The 18,719-nt window shown below is 46.8% G+C and overlaps 1 protein-coding gene across 5 annotated transcripts in view; it reads left to right on the top strand.

Annotated features, from left to right (window-relative positions):
• The window catches only part of LOC115091824, a 424,078-nt gene that overhangs the window by 331,324 nt on the left and 74,035 nt on the right, over positions 1 to 18,719 (top strand). The gene's annotated exons all lie outside the window — the stretch shown is intronic.

Below are 18,719 nucleotides of genomic sequence, written 5' to 3'. Positions count from 1 at the left end.
TGATGAGAAAGGAGTCTTCCAAATTTTAAAGAGTAGATTTTCTAATATCGATTGAGGTGGGAGAGCAGTAGGCTTGGGAGGAGATTCGAATATCTTTAAGATACCGAGCATTTCAGCCCTGGGGTCAGGTATTCTTCCTGTTTCCACCTGAAGAAGACTGCCAACTTTCTCAACAAATTTCGAATAGGTCAAGTCCTTGGGAGGAGAATATGGTTTAGGTAACCCTTCCTGAGGGTCAGATGGCATGCCCGTTGAAGAAGTAACGGAATAAATTGATTCCGGAGAACCTGGGCTGAGAGGTTGAGTTGGAGTATGTTCTTTTTCTGGTTCTGGAGGTTCTATTCCTGTATGCGGTGCAGGAGAATCTTCTGGAGAATGTTGTGGTGGTAATTCCTTTGTTTTTTCCAATTCTTGGAAAAAAGAGGAGAGAATATCAGAGATTTTCATCATAGTTGATGCAGCCAAAGTACCTTGTGGAGGAATGTGAATCTTTTGCTTTGGGGTTCTTGTTGGAATAGCCGCAAGCAAGATATCCTTCGGTACTTGTCCCTTATGTTGATCTTGAAGAGGTATAATTGGTGAAGGGTGAATGCGTTTTGTTAATGGTACTTGTAAGGAAGGAGAATGTCTCTTTTCTCTAGAAAATGATGAGAGACTAGCCAAAGAACTACCACTAGGAGAACGGCCCGATGATAGGGATTCTGTTGTTGAGAAGCCTTGAATGTCTACATCTGAAGTTACGGATTTTCTTGACGAACTTCTTGATCGTATTATTTGTTTTGTCAAAGCCATATGTGATTTATGGCTATGTTTGCCCAATGCACTCCTTTCTGGTGATTGGAGGTGCATTGTTTTAGCACCATGCGCTGTAGGGGCATCCCGGATTATTCTATGCTCCGTGGGTGCGTCGTGTGACACGCTTCGCGTCGTATGTGCTCTGTGCGTCGTAGATGCTCCGTTCTTCGTGGTTGCTCCGTGCGTCGTGTGACGCGTCGAGGATGCATCGTCTCAGCGATGCGCCGTAGGTGCGCCGTGCTTCGTTCATTTTGAAGCGTCGTGTGTCTTCGACGTAGACAGCGCAGGCTCCGATGAAATGGTCCCCGGTGTTTTACGCCGCAGATTCTCTGCCGAATCCCCGGCTTCAGAACGAGGCCTTGAGGGTGTGTGAGACCCTGGCCTGAGGTGATTTTTGGGCCTCTCGAGTCCCGCTGGTCCCAGCGAGGAGGCCCGCTTCAGATGGGCCTTACCCGACTTCGCCGGTCCCAGCGAAGAATGGACGGAGGATGGTGGGGCCGAAGTGCCCAAGCGGAGCCTCTCCATCTTCGCGACCCGGTGTCGTTGGGCCCTTGGAGACATCATGCCGCAGTCCCGGCATGACTTTTGATCGTGGTCCGGGCCTAAGCAAATATAGCAATAATTATGTCCATCTGTGATGGACATAATTTTGCCACATTGGCAATATTTGAAACCAGACGGCTTCGGAGCCATCTGGGATGCGAAATCTGAGAGAAAAATACGAAATTATTCGATTAAAAAATCTAGTCAGAGAAAAAATCGCTAAGAGAAAAATACCCCGCGTGTGAATGGCTCGCGGAAAAAAAGAAACTGAAGAGGTGAGGGAACCGCGCGGGAAGACGACCGCGCAGACGCACAGAGTTCAAAACTCTGTGATCAGCTAAGAGAAACTCCGCCTACCCGGGATCGCAGCGCTTCCCAAACTAATTCAAGCTAATTCAGCCCTGCTATCAACGGGAAAAAGGTGAGAGATGAGGGGAGGAAGGAGAAAGATGAGAGACAGAGGGAATGAGGGAATAAGGAGATGGAGAGGTGCAGTGGGAAGAAGAGATAAATTGGAAGGGATGTAAGAGGAGAGAGTAGAAGAGATAAAGAGGAAGGAAGGTGCTATGGAAGAAAGATGAAGAAAGGAGGGGTAGAAAAGCAGTAAGAGAGCTGGAAAAGAGTGAGTGTGTGTGTGTGTGTGTGTGTGTGGGGAGGAGGGATGTGGGTAAGGAAGAAAGGAGAGCAATGGTGTTATATTGGGCAGATCAAGGGAGGGCCCACGACCTGCCTCACTCACCCTTGATATAGCTGGACCCATTCCATGTGTGTTGTGTCTGTAGGCTCCCGACGCCCTCTCTCCGTCCTCCTTACCTCTTTGGCGCCTCCCTCTTTGTCCGCAGGAAGATTGGCTGCTGCGGCATTCTTCTGCTGAAGTCCTCCGGTGTCCCTGGACCGGCTAGATGCTGCAAACCGCCATGTTTCCTGGAGGCCAAGCTGCATGTGCTCGGCGTGGCCCTGACTGAAGTACCGGCGATGGCGCGAACCTCGGGGGCATCCCCGAAGATGACGTCACCCGCGACGGATATATAAGGTCTTGGAATTTGCTAACACATCCAGTTAGCAAGGGTTACTTTACTTAAGCTACTCTGTCTCCTCAGACTTAATAGGGGTACCCGCTCCTCGGGGCCTCACTCTCTCCTTTGTTTTTCAGGTGACAGTCTGGAACCGGTACTCGCTCCTCGAGGGCCCTGGTTCCCAGACTTACTCGGTACTCTCTTCTGCCTGGAAGTCATCAGTGAGTTACCATCGCTCTCTCAGAGCTTTCCCTGGAACCAGGTACTCTCTCCTCGAGGGCCAATACATTCCAGCTCCTGGGCTTCTATGAGACATTGTGTGAGTGTTACCATCTGGTTGAGTACATAAACTCTGCATACCCTGCCTACTCACTATATTTCAGATTCTTTACAGCTCAGCCTCCAGGGATCGCTGTTCCAGTATCTGAGGGACTACAGCCCACCCGGGCATTCCAGCTCACTACTGCCATCTCTGGTGGTTCAGTATACTGTCTAATAAAAGAACTAGTGTGTGTCTATCTCCATACTCTGAGCCTGACCGGTGGTCCCTCTCGGGATCTTCCCCCCCCAGGGGTGTGGTCATCTTCCACTGGTCCAAGGAACCACCCACAACTCTCCTAAATAACAACAGATTGCTAATCCCAAGCAGACTGTTAACTCCGATTGCTAACTCCATGGATCCAGCAAAACTTAATGCCTTGCAGGCCATACCGGGCCTGGCCCAGTGCATTATGGAGCAGCAAGACGCCTTGGAGAAACTTCTGCAGAATTTCATCAGCTACACACACAGAAGGTTCAAGGCACAACCTCCAACCAAGAAGGTCAGTCACCGGAGGTAACTTTGAAGACTGCTGTACCACTGGCGGCTCTTATCCGCTTTTCCGGAGAAATCCAGAAAACCCGGGGCTTTTTGAACCAGTGCTGCATGCACTTTGCCTTACAGCCATCTCTATTTCCTACAGCTCTCTCCAAGACTACTTACATCCTTTCATACCTGGATGGTAGAACCTTGTCTTGGGCATCTACCTTGTGGGAATTTAAGGACTCCATTTTGAAGGACATAGAAGGATTTATGGACTTATTTAAATCCGTTTTCAATGACCCTGCTCGAATATCTGTAGCCAGTTCTGCTTTAGTGGATTTGAAGCAAGGCAACAGATCATTGGCTGAATTTGCCATAGAGTTCAAAACTCTGGCGGCAGAGCTCCGCTGGGACCCCAGATGTCTCAAGACTCTCTTTTGCAGAGGCCGTTTGAAGGACGAGCTGGCCGCTCGCCAGACACCTGAATCGCTACTCGGATTGATCACCGGCTCCGGGACAAGGTGAATGAACTCCGGCCTAGGGTGTTACCCGGGTTGAAACAGACCAGTGCTGTCTCTACACCTCGGATGGTTCCAGTAGTCCCTGCTGCTGATACAGATAAACCTATGCAACTTGATCACGGTCACTTGACCTCCAAAGAGAGAAGATTTCGGAAGAAGCGCAGCCTTTGCATGTACTGTGGTCAGCCCGGCCATAATGTCTCCACATGCTCCATTCGTCCGGAAAACGGATGGGCCTAAGTCCTGCAGGAGGACTGTGCTTAGGCTGTACCGTGACATCTCCGCGCTCTCTCCCAGTCTCTTTGACCTACGGACCGATCACGGTTCAGATTCCGGCCCTAGTGGACTCAGGGGCAGGAGGCAACTTCATTCTCAGACATCTTTATCCCATCTTTATCAGACATCTTTATCCCATCTTTATCCAGATGATCTTAAACTAGCCTCCATCAAACCACTCCTAAAGAAACCGAACTTGGATCCTAAAGACCCCAACAGCTTCCGCCTGATCTCCAACCTTCCATTCATAGCCAAGGTCATGGAAAAACTTGTTAACACACAACTATCGCATTATTTAGAAGATCATAAAATTTTGTTCCCCACCCAATATGGATTCCGAAAAGCATTAAGTACTGAATCACTACTCATTTGCCTGACAGACTACCTCATCATGGGACTCGATAAAGGTCGTTCCTTTTTACTGATTCTCCTGGACCTCTCGGCAGCATTTGACACCATCAACTACTCCATCCTCCTAAACCAGCTGGCAAACATCGGCATAACAGGAATTGTGCTGGCCTGGTTCAAAACTTTCCTTGGGAACAGAGGCTACAAGGTTAAAATCTACAATAAAGAATCTCACCATCACCTTTCCTCCCTAGGAGTTCCCCAGGGTTCTTCCCTCTTCCCCACACTCTTCAACATCTACCTTCTTCCACTTTGCCAGCTGTTAACCAAACTTAACCTAAAACACTTCTTATACGCTGACGATGTCCAGATCGTGATCCCCCTTAAAGAATCCATCACAAAAACACTGGAATTCTGGGAAAACTGCCTTCAAAAAATCAACTGCCTCCTTACCAGCTTAAACTTAATACTAAACTCTTCAAAAAGCGAACTCCTTCATATATCCCCTGAAAACAGCAAAATCACTACGAATCCACCAGCCAACCTTCACATTTCACAAGCAAGAGACTTAGTTGTTTGGTTAATGAATGATTTTAGGTTTAACCGGTTATCAATAATAACTCCTAAGGACTGTTTTCATAAACTACATGTCCTAAAAAGAATAAAACCACTCTTCCACTTTCATGATTACAGAACAGTTCTGCAAGCAATAATCTTCTCTAAGATAGACTACTGTAACTATCTTATTAGGTCTCCCTTTGTCTCACACCAAACCTCTTCAAATGGTCCAAAACATGGCAGCCAGAATATTGACAAACACGAGGAGAAGAGAACACATCTCCCATCCTCAAAGACCTTCACTGGCTGCCAATTCACTACAGAATCATACATAAGTCAATTACCACTGTCTACAAAGCCATCCATCACCATGCGCCACTCAACCTACAAATCCCATTCAGAAAACATACCTCCACCAGAGGCTTACAGAGAATCTCTACATGTACCATACACACCTTCAGAGACCGGGACTTCTCTACAGCAGGACCACCACTATGGAACTCCATCCCACCGGATCTTCGACAGGAACCGTGCCTGCTAACTTTCAGAAAAAGGCTTAAGACGTGGTTGTTCAAGCAAGCCTTTCCAGACAACAACTGATCCCTAATTCTCCGACAACCACAGTCAGACTTCCTTAGAACACTGTAGTTAATTGTAAATAATTGCTCTTCTGTTAAATTTTGCTCGCCTTTTTTTCCTTCTCCCAGTTTTAAACATCCCTGTTTTATTGTAACTGCAGACTTTCTCCTCACTTGTTACAGTTCTATGTTATGTTCATTTTACACCCCTTGTTAAATGTAAACCAGCATGATGTGAACTATTCTCGCGAATGCCGGTATATAAAAACACAAACTAAATAATAAATAAATAAATAAATCTAGTGGAAGACCTAAGGATTCCCCTCTTCAAGTTGAAAGATCCAATACTGTTATCCTCCATTCATGGGGAATCCTTACCAGGCAACTTGGCTTGCGAAACTGTACCAGTTACTCTTCGCACCGGGGCGCTCCATACAGAATCAATTTCCTTCTTTGTACTGGAGTTACCTTGGCTGCAAGTGCACCAAGCCCAGTTTGACTGGACTTCCCTGGATCTCTCCCACTGGGACCCAGAATGTCATGGGAAGTGTCTTAAGGAGATCTCTCCTATTGTATGCATGCCTACGACTCCAGCGATGCCAGGACTGCCGCCCCAATACGCATCCTTCGTATTCTCCAAAGAAGCAGCTGATATTCTTCCTCCACATAGGTCCTATGACTGTGCCATAAGGCTGAAGCCCAATGCTGAGCCACCGAAAGGACGGGTGTACCCCCTCTCAGCTAAAGAGAATAAAGCTGTGTCGGAATACATTGAAGAAAATCTCCAGAAGGGCTTTATCCGACCATCAAAGTCGCCAGTCGGCGCAGGCTTTTTCTTTGTGGGGAAGAAGGATGGTACCCTACGTCCATGTATCGATTACCGAGGTCTAAATGAAATCACGATCAAAGACCATTACCCCTTGCTGTTAATCTCGGAGCTGTTTGACAGGCTGCAAGGGGTCAAGATATTTTCAAAGCTTGATCTGAAGGGGGCCTACAACCTCGTTCGCATCCGGAGTGGTGATGAATGGAAGACAGCCTTTAATATGCGAGACGGCCACTTCGAGTAACTTGTAATGCTGTTTGGGTTGTGCAATGCACCCGCCATTTTCCAAAATATGATGAATGACATCTTGCGGGATCTGCTGTACAAGAACGTTGTGGTATACCTGGACAACATACTAATCTTCTCCCAGGATTTGGACACCCACATTACAGATGTCAAACAAGTACTCCACCGTGAACACCAGCTGTACGCCAAACTCTCTAAATGTGAATTTCACAAAGACTCAGTGCCTTTTCTAGGCTACATTTTGTCTAAGGAAGGCTTCCAAATGGACCCTATCAAACTTGAAAGTATCAAGAATTGGGCCCAACCTACCAGTCTGAAGGCTTTAAGAGGATTCCTAGGGTTCACAAACTGTTATCAAAGCTTCATAAAGAACTACTCTTCATTAACTGTACCCTTGACTGCAATGACTTGCAAGGGTGCCACGCTTCAAAATGGTCAGCTGAGGCCATTTCCGCATTCGAGAAATTGAAGACTGCCTTCTCCACAGAACCATGCTTACGGCATCCAGACCCCAATAAGCCCTTCATAGTAGAAATCGACGCTTCGGATGTGGGGGTAGGGGCTGTGTTAAGCCAAGCTGGAGACTCGAAAGCCTTACGCCCCTGTTCATTCTTCTCACGAAGATTCTCTCCAGCTGAGAGGAACTACGGGATTGGCGACAAGGAGCTCCTAGCAATAAAGCTTGCATTTGAGGAGTGGCGGCCTTGGCTTGAAGGCGCTCAACATCAAATAACCGTCTTCACGGATCATAAGAACCTTGAGTATCTCTGCCACACACAACGGCTGAATTACAGACAGACCAGATGGTCTTTATTCTTCAACCGTTTTGATTTTGTGCTCAAGTTCCGCCCTGGAGATTGAAACACCAGAGTAGACGCACTGTCACGCTCATTTCATTCAGAGGATGTGCCTGATGAGCCACAGCACATAATTGACCCGAAGAAAATCCTCTTGACATCCACTCGCTCTGTGCCCATTGGAAAGACTATCGTTCCAAAGAACCTCAGGAAGTAAGTGCTCTTCTGGGTGCATGATTCCAAGCTGGCTGGCCATCCTGGTCAACGCCGTACCCCGCTCAAGATACAGGAGCTGTATTGGTGGCCTACTATCAAAAAGGATACCTATTCCTACGTGGCATCCTGCACCAATTGTGCTAAGAACAAACCTGCTTCTGGACAACCGTGGGGTCAGATGCAACCATTGCCAGTTCTGGATCGGCCCTGGTCGCACATTGCTACTGACTTAGTAGTCGATTTACCTACTTCCGGAGAAATGAACACTATCTGGGTGACTGTGGATCGCTTTAGCAAGATGGCACACTTCGTGGCGCTCCCTGGCATACCCTCAGCCTTGGAGCTTGCAAAGCTCTTCATAACGCACATATTCCGCCTCCACGGCCTGCCTTCACACATCGTATCTGACCATGGGTCCCAATTCATGGCACGATTCTGGAAGGCTTTGTGTAAGTTGTTTGACATCAATCTAGACTACACCTCAGCCTACCATCCAGAGTCGAATGGCCAGACAGAATGGATGAATCATACAATGAAGCAGTTTATACGAGCCTATCTTACGTCCCGACAAAATAATTGGGCCAAATTACTTCCAGGGGCTGAATTCACCATCAACGCTCATCCAGCAACATCCACTGGAAAATCACCATTTGAAGTGGTTTTTGTACGTCCTCCAACACCGCCACTTCCACTGAAGCTCTCAGTGACGTCCCCAGCAGCTCAATCTACTGCTGATGATATCCATAAATTGTAGGTTCAGACTAAAGACATGCTAATCAAAGCAAGTGATCGTGCCAAGAAGTACTACGACGCGCACCATGCGCAGGCTCCAGTCTTCAAGCCAGGAGATAAGGTCTGGTTATCTACCAAGCACCTCAGACTCAAACTACCCTCCTCTCAGTTTGCTCCTCGCTATGTGGGACCATTCCCAGTCCTTCAATGTATTGGCCAAGTTACCTATCGTCTGAAGCTACCACCTGGGCTCCACATCCATAATGCCTTCCAAGTTTCTCTCCTGAAACCACTCATACTCAGTGAATTTTCTTCCAAGACTCAAGATCTACTTGTCATCAATGCAGAAGATGACTTAGAATACAAAGTCAAAGAAGTTCTGGACGTTCGTAAAAGAGGCAAGACTTTTGAATACCTTCTAAAATGGGAACGTTTCGGCCCCAAAGAAAACTCTTGGGAGCCTCAGACCAATATCCTGGACAAAGAGATTCTTCGGCAGTTCCACCTCGCGCATCCTTCAAAACCTAAGCCAGGTACCCGAAGAGGAAATCGTCCTTTAAGGGGGGTACTGTTGTGTCCATCGGTTCCCGACGCCCTCTTTCCACCCTCCTTACCTCTTTCGCACCTCCCTCTACGTCCGCGGGAAGATTGGCTGCCGCAGCGTTCTCTGCCGAAGTCCTCCGGCGTCCCTGGACCAGCTAGACGCTGCAAACCGCCATGTTTCCTGTAGGCCTAGGGGCGCGCACGCGTTGCAGCCCTGACTGAAGTACCGGCGATGGTGCGAACCTCGGGGGCGTCCCCCGAAGATGACGTCACCCGCGACGGATATATAAGGTCTTGGAATTTGCTAACACATCGAGTTAGCAAGGGTTACTCTACCTAAGCTACTCTGCCTCCTCGGACTTACTAGGGGTACCCGCTCCTCGGGGGTCTCGCTCTCTCCTTTGTTTTTCAGGTGACAGTCTGGAACCGGTACTCGCTCCTCGAGGGCCCTCGTTCCCAGACTTACTCGGTATTCTCTTCTGCCTGGAAGTCATCACTGCCAACTACATCAGTGAGTTACCATTGCTCTCTCAGAGCTTTCCCTGGAACCAGTTACTCACTCCTCGAGAGCCAATACATTCCAGCTCCTGGGCTTCTATGAGACATTGTGTGAGTGTTACCATTTGGTTCAGTACATGAACTCTGCATACCCTGCCTACTCACTATATTTCAGTTTCTCTACAGCTCAGCCTCCAGGGATCGCTGTTCCAGTATCTGAGAGACTACAGCCCACCCGGGCATTCCAGCTCACTACTGCCATCTCTGGTGGTTCAGTATACTGTCTAATAAAAGAACTAGTGTGTGCCTGTCTCCATACTCTGAGCCTGACCGGTGGTCCCTCTCGGGATCTTCCCCCCCGGGGGCGTGGTCATCTGCCACCAGTCCAAGGATCCACCCACAACCCTCCTAAATAACAACAGATTGCTAATCCCAAGCAGACTGTTAACTCCGAACTGAACAATGTGTTATAATTAGTGAGGTCTGGGTGGAGTCTTGGACACTGTGGCAGCTGACCACGCCCATGGGGGGAAGTCCCGTGAGGGGCCACAGGTTAGGCTCAGCTTTGGACACAGAAACACAGATATTTCTTTATGTAGACAGTTTGAGAAGCCACCAGAGGTGGCAGTAGTGAGTAGAAGATGTAGCCCGGCAGGGCTAGTATTCCCCAGGGCGCTGGAACAGCGGTTCCTCCAGTAGCAGTCTGTAGTGGAGAGAACTGAGAAAATGAGCACAATAGAACATTCACAGAGTCCCAAGTATGGAGAAGCCCCAAGATAGGGAGAGCTGGCCCTCAAGGAGTGAGTACCAGATCCCTGGGAGCTAAAAGACTCGTTGGCAAAGTACTCACACAGCGGTTCCACGTAGGAGATGGCACTGGTGCTGGAACGAAGGCAGGCCCTCGAGGAGCGAGTACTTGGTTCCAAAGAGACAACTCTGAGGAGTGGATGATAGTAGTACTCACTGATGGTGTCTGTAGCGAATTCTTCCAAGTAGAAGAGGAGATAGATGCAGGCAGCGGGTCAGGGAACATGGGCCCTCGAGGAGCGAGGGCCCATGATAGCGACCTGAAAGAAGCAAAAAAAGGCCCCCGAGGAGCGGGTACCCCGTTAGCAGAAAGAGTCCAATAGAAGTTGGAAAGGCAGAGTAGCTGGGTACAGAGAGCGAATCCCATCCTTAAGAATTACCCTTGCTAACTCAACGGCTAGCAATAAACTGTAGGCTTAAATATCCGGGCAGCGTGACATCATCACAGGGGGATGCCCCAGAGGAATGCGCCAATGAGGAAATAAGAATGAGGGCTGCACGGCGCGCGTGCCCTAAGGTACCTGCAGGACATGGCGGGAGGCAGCGCCCAATCCGGTCCGGGGACGCCAGGGAGGACGGCAGGTGGCCGCCGTGGCAGCCAGACGTCAGGAGGAGCCGCAAAAAAGGAAAGGTAGGCGGAGTGAAGCTGTCGGGAAGTGACGGTCGCAACACCATGGTCGGCACACAGCCTCCTGCTTCAAATGCTGCCCAGCGTGACCCAAGATGCTGCCAATCGCTGCCCCCGCTGCCATCCCTTAGGTGTGTATGTGCGCATATGCGCATATTATAAAGGACCCTCCTTGGGAAACACTGAGTTGCACCCTCCGATGACGTTAAGCTGAGCGGCCTACTTAAGGCAGGGCCTTGTAGTGCTTCCTGACACAAGGCCAGGAAGCCTCTCCTTCTCTCCTAGATTGCCCTTGCAAAATCAGGAAAAATTCTGATTGTTTAACCCATAAATATATTTAAATTTTTTAAATCACACTTCTTAAAATAGCAAAGGTCATGATCAGGAAAAGAAAAACTAACAGGGTTGTTCCTCAGAAATTTCAAAGGCAGATGATTAAAAAACATCCATCAAATTCAAATCCTAAGTAGTGGGCTGATTAACAATCTTCCTAAAAGGCAGTAAATACATTTTTTAAATGCTGGAATATTCTCAGATGAAATATATAAAGTTTCCACCAAATATCTTTGAAGTGTCATTTTAATTTAATTTAATTTAATTTAAAATCTTTTCTATACCGTCGTTAAGATAGATGCCGTCACAACGGTTTACAATAAGGCACATAAATCCTGTATTTAATCTCCCTCTTGGTCCCTCTGTATATAGTTGCACCATTGTATATAATTTATTGTGTTTACCGTTTTACTGTTACTGTTTAGAACCTTCGGTACCACTGTACCTCTGTGATTCCTTTTACTCCTCCCCCCTCCCCTGTTCATTGTAATTTCAAATCTTTCAGTTGTAATGCAAACCGGTATGATGTTTGCAAACTAATGCCGGTATATAAAAATCATTAATTAATTAATTAATTAATTTTGCTAAATGTATTAAATTATATCAATTAAACAGGTGCCATCAAGTTATGGTAACATAGTTATATAATAAATATTATTTGGTGAGTGTGATAAATCATGTCCATTCCTATCTGTATCAGTTTTAAATACAAGAATAGATTAATAATTGTATCTTATCCTTTGGTGGTGAACGAAAAATTAAAATAAAATACACACACATTGATTGGGGTGATGTGTGTGGGTGTTCAACTGTCCGCATCCTACATTGCCCTGGGTTCTATTCTCCATTCTCTTTGTGATACACTTGTTTAAAGAGCCATGTTTTAGGCAATTCCCCCACCACTCTTTGAAAATAAAAGATCCTTAAGTTAAATCTTCTATGGAAATCTTCCACAAATTCTAACCTCTGATTTAGGGTTCCACATTCTTTTATAATCGTAAACTACTTTGATAGTGGTTAATTTATCCTCCAGCTGAGAAATTTTAACAGTTAAATCTTGAAATTTGGAAGCTTAGGTAGATTCTAAAGAATCCAATATTGATTACTTGAATTCAGCTTTACAGAATTTTCAGTAAAAGCAGTTCCCAGCTTATACAGGATCTCCCACAGAGAATCTAGGGTCACCACTACCAGATTAGAAATAGTGATGATATCAGTGCTGGCAAAGGGAAGCAAAGTATGGGACTCACCTCCCAATCCTGCACAATGGAAATGATTCTCTCTGAGTGCAATCTCAATGCACTCACCAGAAGCCGTTGGTTCTGAAGAATGCCCATAAAGGTGGTGGTGGTGAAGACAAAAATAGTAAAAGATTTCAAAGGGGCATGGCATAAACACTGTAGATCCCTTAAGGCTAGAGGATGAGCATGAAGAAAAGAGTGCAATGCACAATTAAGCTCTAGAATTTGTTGCCAGAGAATGTGGTTAGTGCAGTTAGTGTGGCTGGGTTTAAAAAAGGTTTGGATAAGTTCTTGGAGGAGGTCCATTAACTGCTATTAAACAAGTTGACTTAAGGAATGACCTCTTCTATTACTGGCATCAGTAGCATGGGATCTTCCTGGTGCTTGGGTACATGCCAGGTTCTTGTGGCCTGGTTTGGTCTCTATTGGAAACAGGATGCTGGGCTTGATGGACCCTTGGTCTGAACCAGCATGGCAATGACATGTTCTTACCTCACCTCAGCAAAGGGCCTGCAGCCTTAGCAATGTGTGTTGATTTGAGTTCCTAGTTTCTGTGTCCTGTGTTCCTGATTTTTCGTCCTGCCTTGCTTCTCCAGCCTTCCTTCGTCCTGGCTTGTTTCTCCCGTCTTCTGTCATCCAATCTTCCTTGTTGAGCCTTGCCTTATATTGCCTGTCTCATCCAGAGTTTTACATGTGTCCTCGTCACCCTTGGACTGACTACCTGATCTAATCTTTTCAGACTACAATTGTCTGCTGCCTGGACCTGACCACTATTTCCTGTCACCTGGACCTGACCTCTTGCCTGGATCTGACCAACCTTGTCTGCCTGCCTCAACCTTGCCCTGACTCTGGTGTGCTATTAGATTTTTGCTCTAGCCACTGCCCTAGGGACCTGCCTAAGACCTACTCACCACCAGAACCCAAGGGCTCAACTTGCGGAGGAGTTGACTAGTAAAGGTGAAGTTCCAATCTGTTCCGCTTCAGGGCGCATTTGCCAGATGCCAGCATAAGCTTCATAAGTTTGCCTATAAGACTGCATCAACTACGCTGCCACACAAAGGGCTACCACCCACGCCACCCTTCAAAGATTGCTGAGGCCATGAACTCAGCGGACTCACCTCAGACCTCTGCCACTGCCAGGTTAGCACATCAGCTTCATCAATGGCAGAATCAGCTGAATGCCATGACCGGTATTCAGATATGACTGTCTGGATATGGCATAAATCCCCCGACAAAGGTAAGGTAAGGGGGGGGTCTAGATAGGGCTGGGCGGGTGGGTTAGGTAGGGGAAAGGAGGGGAAGGTGAGGGGAGGGCAAAATGAAGTTCCCCCGCGCAACCATTGTCAATGCCGCTCTCGGCCTCGGAAGAGGACAGGTCCAGAACCCATTCAGCATGGTCATCCTCGTCCTCGTCTAGCCGAATCTACTCGGATTTATCGCTGGTCTCACAGCAACGATCCGACCACAGTTCCTTGCAAGAACCCTTGACCAAGAAACGGAGGATGCCAGTGGAGACTCGTGGCACCCACCCTACAGCTAGCCAGCAAAACTCTGACATTCTCACCGCACAAGTGCGGGAGAAACCAACTCAGCCAAAACCGAAACCAGCTATGCCTCCACAGACAAAAGACGCCTTCACGACTCTGTCACTAGCATTGGCCGGATTCTACGAAGCGATGCAATCATCCTACCATATGCCCACCTCTCCTATGGCAAGTGCGCAGTGCTCTCCACAACCATCCATCCACTCTTCCCCAGGGACACCGAGTCCGAAGTCCCCGGCTGAACAACCGCCCGAACCAACTCCGGTGAATATTCCGCAATATCAACCGCTGAAGTCCCCGTCGGAACAACCATGGGAACCAACACCGTTGGGGAGTCCACAATATAGACAACCCACTGAATTGAATCCACAGTTTTTGGATGCTTCACCAGACTCATCCACGGGGTACCCGTCGGATCCGGAAGAAGGTCCAGCGGAGCCCTACTCTCCGCCAGAAGATTTGACATACCCCAAGTTTCTAGAGAAGATGGGGAAAGCCCTTAACCTAGTTACCAGTTCAGAAGGTCCCGGATCCCAGGTCGGACATGCTGGACCTATTGAAAATTTTCGATCTGCCAGCCGAACCGACTGCCTTACCTCCACACGCAGTCTTAGATTCACTCCTGGAAAAATCGTGGGACACCCCCTTTACTTTACCGTCGGTGTCCCGCAAGATTGACTTGAAATATAAGATCAAAAATCACAGTATTATACCAATCCCCAGCTACCGCATGCGTCATTAGTGGTAGAGTTGGCTATGGGGAGTGCGAGGAAGAACAAACTGCACTCGGCATCACCCCCAGGAAAGAATCTTCGGACCTTAGACGAGTTTGCTAAATGGGCCTACCAAGGTTCAATGCTAGAGGCGAGAATTAACCATCATCAGTTTTATCTGGCGCAGTACCTGTTCGCCTGTGTTCAGCGCCTCAAGGACGATCAACCCCTCCGGGACGCCAGTCCAGTCCAAGAAGAGGCCATCCGACATTTACTTCGTACCGTCTACGAAGGATTCGACACCGCCTCCAGGATCTCAGCCAGCGCGGTGGCGGAGCGCCGACTGGCATGACTGCGAGCCAGTTCTATACGTGAAGATGTCCACAATAAGTTGGCCAATCTTCCCTGCCGCCCACCTCCCTGTCAGTCGACTGGACTACACGATCACGCTTGCTTTATCACAGACTGAGAAGAGTCGGTTCCAGTGCGGGAAACCACGCGCAGCCTCAGAGCAAAGCTCTGACATCACTTTGGAAGCTCCGCCTCCCGGGCCTGACGGACAGTTCCCATGACAGCATGGCTAATTCATCCTGCTATCTACGGAAACACCGTTTACGGTAAGCAAACTTGCTTTTCTGTCTGCTTGGTCTCAATACTTGATGACATCATAGCGCCAAATAGTCCTCAGAGCTGATTATTTTTGTCTTTATACTATGCTTATTCTTTCTCTTTTTATTTTTCCCTGCAGTATCTGACTTCAGTTGATTTTTGTGTAATCTGAATGTCTTTTAAATCTCTGTGAAATTTAAATTCCTACACTGTGCTTTGTCTAACTTCTGTACACTTTTGCCAGCTTACTCACTGGTAACTAGGGAAGCCAGTGATGCGTGTCCTAGGATACGCTATCTCTGTCTAACCTGATCATCCAGTGCGCATGCAACCTTGTTGATGATGCGGTGGGTGATTCCAATCAACTTTCGTATGTTTTAAAATAGTGTAGTTTAATGAGGAACCTAAAATTCCTTCCTGAGAAGTTTCATTGTATTTAATTATATAGGTATCCTTTTCCTGTTTGTGCTTATTAGCTTCTATTTTCCTCACTTTTACTTAAACTTGCTAACCTTCTCCCCCCCCCCCCCCCCCCCCCAAACATCATCACTGAAACAAGTATTGCAAGTATATCACTGAAGTTCCTGCACTATCCTTTCTAACATGCTTTCCCCTATCCAGCAGCTCCACGTCAGTTTCCAGAACAAACTAAAAGATAAAAATACCAAAATCAGCCTTAAGAACCCTCAGCAGGACGTCAGCAGCTTCTTCTCTTCTCCTTTCTTTTATATGCAGCTCTCATCTCAAGAGGAGATCACTGTCAGTAATGTCAGTCTTTCTTTTTTTTATTATTTAATCTGACCATTGATAGTAGCTCAATCCTCATGGTTTATCTCTTCATCTGTTTATTCTTCCTCTGCCATGTTCTCTCCAGTGCTTGTTGTCACTTCCTGAAATGTTTTTCATCATTAGCTGTGGTGCCACAAGCACTAACAGTAGCTGATCACAGGCAACACAATGCTGCTTCTGGGTAGTTGTAGTCCTCATCTTCTCTCACAGGTTCTTTTTCTTTCTTCAGTTCCATCTGTCCTTTGCCCTTGGCAGTCCCTCATAGCAAGACTGGGTGCTGTCTTCAGTCTCTATCCTGCTATTGTCACTGCCTCTGGCACAACTCTGGCCACCAGAAAATCTGAACCTTCTGGACTCTACTTGTGGATCTATAGGACAGGTAAGTCTTTTAACTATTATTTTATTTTATTTATTTATTTTACTCTGTATATCCCTTTACATATGGAAGCAAAAACAATCATTTTTCAAGTACATTTGAAGCAAAAAGCCTGCCAGGAAGTCAATTGAACCATTAGCTGAGCAAGGCATAAAAGGGGCACAAAGGGAGGACAAGGCCATAACAGTGAGATTAAATGCTGTGTCTTTATTGTTTAGAGATGTGGTTCGGCCTTTATTATCGGCCCACCACAGGAAATTTCATTTCCCGGCTGTCCCGATCTGGAAAAAAAAAAAAAACCCACCCTCAACCCTTCAGATGGAATTATTTACAATCCCCCACCCTCCCGACCCCCCCTCAAACTTGCCTAAAGTCCCTGGTGGCCCAGCGGGGCTCCCGGGAGCGATCTTCCTCTCTCGGGCTGTCAGCTGCCAGTAAACAAAATGGCGCCGGTGGCCCTTTGCCCTTACCATGTGACAGGGGCTATCGGTGCCATTGGCCGGCCTCTGTCACATGGTAGGAGCAATGGACGGATGGTGCCATCTTAAAAAATTAATTAAATCTGAAGGGTTGGGGTGGGTTTTGTGGGGGGGGGGGTTGCTGTGTGCCCTTTCTTCCCTCCACCCCCCTCCCCCCCCGAAAACAATAAGAAAACTACATAAAATTTCATGGGTTTTCCTATCATTTCGGGGACCCCCCGAACCGCGACAAAATAGGATATATCATCTATATTTCCTATTTCGTCGCAAATGAATGCACATCCCTATTATTGTTAAAGATGTAAGAGAGATACCCATGCCAGAAGTGATATTTAAAGGTGATGATTCTGAGGAGCTGAAACAAATCGCAGGGATCCTGGAAGATGTAGTAGGGTAAATTAACAAAGAGTAGCATATCACCGGACCAGCCCATATATATCCCAGAGTGCTAAAAGAACTTAAAAATGTAATTGTGGACCCACTATTAGTATTCTGCAAACTATCATTAAAATTAGTTATAGTAGTTGGCTTGGGAACGGGACTTGGGCCCTAGCTGGGACTGCAGTAATTGGGAGGAGTGTTTTCAGGCGTTAGGCCAATTCTCAATGTCTGCATCTATGATGGAGAATAGATACAAACTACTTTATCGCTGGCACTATTCCCCAGTGAGGGTGGCCAAGTGGAGCCGAGGCAGTTCGCCTAATTGCTGGCGACAGTGTTCCCAGAGGGGTACATATTGGCACATGTGGTGGGAAAGTCCATTACCTGCTATTAAGTTTACCTAGAGAATAGCCACTGCCATTAGCAATGGTAACATGGAATAGACTTAATTTTTGGGTACTTGCCAGGTTCTTGTGGCCTGGATTGGCCACTGTTGGAAGCAGGATGCTGGGCTTGATGGACCTTTGGTCTGACCCAGTATGGCATTTTCTTATGTTCTTATGTTCTAATGTACAGGGGTTTTGGGGTGCTTGTCAAGAACTAGTAGATAAGGTGTGGAGTGTTCAGATCCTGTTACAAGCAGAGTATTGGTTACTTGGCCTCCCTTATCCTGAGCTGGATGATGAAACACAGAAAATGTTTTATTATCTTACTACTGCTGCCAGGCTACTGATCGCTGCCCAGTGGAAATGTATTAACCCACCCACACTCACACAGCTCTATGGCAAATTAAGGCAAATCCATTATATGGAACAATTAACGGCCCACCGACGGGACACCCTGTGCAAATTTTATAGGATGTGGGCACCGTTGATTAAATATCTAGCTCAAATGGACAAATGTAACTGAAAACATGAGGCATCTCTGAGAATGGGAAAGGGGAAGGGGGGATAGGGAGGGGATAAATAAGGGAAAAGTGGGACTTACTCGTTTTATTTTTGGGTATTTGGGAACTGGAGGGAAAGTTATCTTATTGGAACTGTTATGTATTTTCTACTAGTGAGGTATTACTATTGTTAGGTACGTGCCTATTTGTGTGTATTGTTGATCCCATCTTAATGACGCCTCATGTCCCATACTGTTTGTAAGATAGATCTTATTATGGAAAATAAATAAAACTTTAAATTAAAAAAAAAATTAGTTATAGTACCTGAAGATTGAAAGGTGGCCAATGTAACTCCAGTTTTTAAAAAGGATTCCAAAGCAATCCAGGAAACTACAGACTGGTGAGCTTGATGTCAATGCTGGGCAAAATAGTTGTAACTATTATAGAGAACTAAACAAATGAACAAAGAGAGGTCTATATTCAGTCACTGTCCAGATTGCAAAGTTATCTGGATTACTTGTCTGCTTGCAGGCTTACTGAATATTTGGGTCTCTGATGGATCTGAGAGATGGAGCTGCAGAAAGACCCGCAGGTACAGTTTGCTAAATCTGAAAAGGCAGCAGCTCAAGAGATTTAAA

This window comes from Rhinatrema bivittatum, chromosome 1 (assembly GCF_901001135.1).
Source record: "Rhinatrema bivittatum chromosome 1, aRhiBiv1.1, whole genome shotgun sequence".
In the NCBI taxonomy this organism is placed as follows: Eukaryota; Metazoa; Chordata; class Amphibia; order Gymnophiona; family Rhinatrematidae; genus Rhinatrema; species Rhinatrema bivittatum.
The sequence above is the reverse complement of the archived record's forward strand: the minus strand, read 5'-3'. Positions and strand labels throughout refer to the sequence as shown.